Raw genomic sequence first — 3775 nt, 5'->3', positions numbered from 1 at the left:
TGGCCTTCCCAGAATAATGGAAGCCTTGGCTTCTTCCTGCATGTCCAGCACTACAAAGTCTGCTGGGAAGATAAAATCTCCCACTTTCACCAGCAAATCTTCTACGACGCCATGCGGGAACTTGAACGATCTGTCTGCCAATTGTAAGAACATCTTTGTTGGTTTAGCTTCCTCAATCTTCATCTTTCTCATCATAGCTACTGACATCAAATTGATGCTGGCTCCTAAGTCACACAGAGCCTTTTCCACTGTGATTTCCCCTATAATACAAGGGATTTGAAAACTCCCGGGATCCTTCAATTTCTGGGGTAGTTTGTGCTGAATGATAGCACTACATTCTTCGGTTAGTATCACAGTTTCGTTGTTCTTCCAGCTTTTCTTCTTAGTCATGAGCTCCTTCAAGAACTTGGCATAGAGTGGCATTTGTTCTATTGCTTCAGCAAAGGGTATGTTGATTTTCAGTTTCTTGAAGATTTCCAAAAATTTCAAAAACTGATTGTCATCCCCTTTCTTCCTTAATTGCTGAGGGTATGGGACTCTTGGGGTGTCTGGCTTCAACACTCCTTCCCCTTTTTGTGAATTCAACGTGGGAACTCGAGCTTCGTCCTGCTCTTCTTCCTCTTTATTTGAGTCCTCTTTTTGTGGTTTCTGGGGGGTTTCCTTCAGTTCCTTCCCACTCCTAAGGGTGATAGCCTGACACTCCTCCTTTTGTGTTGAGCTAGTCTTGCTGCGAAGGTTGTGGCGGGGAATTTGTTTGAATAAGTAGCTAATTTGTGTCTCAAGTTTCTTGATGGCAGCATCTTGATTCTGCATATTGGATATCACCTCTTCTCGGAATGCTTTACTATCTTGAATCTCTTTGCTCATGCCTTCAAGTAGATTCACAATCCTTGAGATTCTTTCATCAAATGATGATAGGTCAGGCTGAGTAGGGTTATTCTGACCTTCATATGAATGTGGGGAGGTGTTGTTGTGGGGGTGTTGATATGGTCTAGATGTGAAGTGTTGGTGGGCTGCATTGTTTGGATTTGGGCGTCTTTGATCAAGGCTTTGGTCTTGTTGATTTCCCCACCCAAAGTTTGGGTGATTCCTCCATCCAGGGTTGTAGGTCTTGGAGTATGGATCATGGTTTTGCCTAGGTGAATTCCCAATGTAGTTGGCTTGCTCCTGAATACCCTCTGCTTCTTCGTTCACTCCTTCTTGGGTTGCTGATGAAGTGGAGATTGCTGCTACTTGGTTCCTCTCCATCTTCTTGGTGAGGTCAGCCAGCTGCTAAGTAATGAGCTTGTTTTGGGCCAACAGAGCATCTACATTGTTTAGCTCTATTACTCCTCTAGTGTTCCCTCTTTCGGAAGCATAGAAGTAGTCGTTCTCTGCTACTGTTTCAATGACATCTATGGCTTCCTCAATGGTCTTCTTCTTGTTCAAAGATCCTCCGGATGAATGGTCCACGGCCTTCTTTGACTCATAAGAGAGCCCTTTATAGAAAATGTGCAGCTGCACCCATTCATTGAACATATCTGGTGGGCACCTCCTTGTTAGGTCTTTAAACCTCTCCCATGCTTCATATAGAGTCTCACCATCTTGTTGCCTGAAAGTTTGGACCTCAGCTCTCAGCCTATTGATTCGTTGAGGAGGGTAAAATCTTGCTAAGAATTTGTTCACCATGTCTTCCCAAGTTGTCAAGCTTTCCCTTGGGAAAGACTCCAGCCACTTGGCTGCCTTATCCTTGAGTGAGAATGGAAATAAGAGCAGTCTATAGGCGTCAGGATAAACACCATTAGACTTCACTGTGTCACATATTCTCAGGAAGGTGGTTAAATGTTGATTTGGGTCCTCTTGGACACTCCCTCCGAACGAACAGTTGTTCTGAACAAGGGTGATGAGCTGTGGCTTCAGTTCAAAATTGTTGGCATGGATGGTTGGCTTTTGAATGCTACTTCCACAGTTTCCTGGGTTTGGATTGATGTAAGAGCCTAAAACTCTTCTATCCTCCCCAGCATGATTTGCTCGACCTCCTCTGCCATGGTTGTGAACCTCTTCTTCATGATGGTTTTCCATGTTTTCTTCCATGTTTGGTTCAAAGTATTCCTCAAAGTATTCCTCCTCTTCTTCAGCACCAACAACACGTTTTTCTCTTGCCTCCCTCCTTAGTCTAAGGAAGGTTCTCTCAGGTTCAGAATCAAAGGAAGTTGAAGCCCCGCTTCTTCTCCCTGTCATACAACCAACAAGTACAAGCAAAGAGAATAGGTGCAGAAAGTATATCTGTCAGAATTACTGTTAGTGTGAGTGATGCAATATATCAAACAGTTAGTGGGTTAGTGAGATGAATAGTAAATAACAAAGAAAAAGTAAGGGGGAAGGGAAGAAATTAACTAAAACAGAAAGTAAATGACACAAACAGAAATTTAAATAAAACAAAAATAAAATGCTCAATCTAGTTATCCTCCAATCTAATCATTGTTGATGCACAATAAATCCCCGGCAACGGCGCCATAAACTTGATGCACGAAAAACTTGTCTTGCAACGAATTTCCTTCGGCAAGTGTACCGAATTTGTCGTCAAGTAAAAACTCACAATAGAGTGAGGTCGAATCCCACAAGGATTGATTGATCAAGCAACTTTAATTAGAGGAATGTTCTAGTTGAGCGAATCCAGAATTTGAGTTGAGAATTACAGAAAATAAAATGGCGGGAAGGTAATTGACAGAAAAGTAAATGCTAGAATTAAAGAGCTGAAAGTAAATGACTAAAAATAAATTGCAGAATTGTAAATGGGAATGGGGGTATTGCTCATAAAAGTAAATAACAGAAATTAAAGAGAATGGATAAGATCAGAAATGGGGAGTTCATTGGGCTTAGGAGATGTTGCATTCTCCGGATCAATTTCATTTTCATCTCTTCCTCAATCAATGCACTCATTGATCTCCTTGGCAATCTTTAGTGATTGAATTACAATTTCTTGTAATTCAATCTCTCAAATCTTGATCAATAGCCAATTCCTTGGTCAATTGCTCATGAGAAAAGATGAAGTATGGTCACTGATTATACCACATGCATTTCCCAAATCAAGTGTTGAGAGGATTATAGTCACATATCCATCCGAACCCAATTTGGTTCAGCATGAGAAAGCGTTTCTAGCTTGATCTCTTCATTCCTCTTTCAAGGTTCAGAAGAGATCCAAGTATGAATAGCTTCTTTTCCAAGATAACTACCCAATTGGATGAAGATCGAAAGCTTTCAAGTAAAAGCAAGAGAAAAGATAGAGGAAGAATAATGAAAACTAGTATTGATCCATCAAATTACAATAGAGCTCCCTAACCCAATGAAAGGGGTTTAGTTGTTTATAGCTCTAGAAAATGAAAACAAAGAAGGAGAATACATGATGAAAACTAGAAGTGCAGAGAAAGTAAATACAGAGAGTAGTTCTATGCCAAGAGGCTTCCTCTATTTTCCAACTCCAAAATAATTCAAAGCTACTCCTATATATACTACTCTTCTGTTCTTCTATTTGATTCTTCAAGTCTTGGGCCTTTGGATCTTGAGTTTGAAGCAGTTCTCTTCTTCATTGGGCTTAGCTTTCACTTGAAGAGAGAAAGTATGAAGTGGGCAGGGACTTTGGCTCAGGAAGTTAGTGGTGTTAACGTTCAGTGAAAATATGGGTTCGAGAACGTTAGTGACAATCATCTTTTTCACTAATGTTCCTCACCAAAGTTAAAAGCCACGTTAACTTCAACGTTAGTGGCACAAACGTTGCCACTAACGTTGCCTCTTT

The 3775-nt window shown here is 40.9% G+C and overlaps 1 non-coding gene across 1 annotated transcript; it reads left to right on the top strand.

Annotated features, from left to right (window-relative positions):
• Window positions 1-1513: 1513 nt before the first annotated feature.
• On the top strand, window positions 1514-1620 carry LOC112731505 (small nucleolar RNA R71). The gene has a single exon (XR_003167279.1). It is a non-coding gene; the product is annotated as a small nucleolar RNA R71 (small nucleolar RNA).
• Window positions 1621-3775: the final 2155 nt, after the last annotated feature.

Source organism: Arachis hypogaea, chromosome 12 (assembly GCF_003086295.3).
Source record: "Arachis hypogaea cultivar Tifrunner chromosome 12, arahy.Tifrunner.gnm2.J5K5, whole genome shotgun sequence".
NCBI lineage: Eukaryota > Viridiplantae > Streptophyta > Magnoliopsida > Fabales > Fabaceae > Arachis > Arachis hypogaea.
This window is presented reverse-complemented; position numbering and strand designations above follow the sequence as displayed.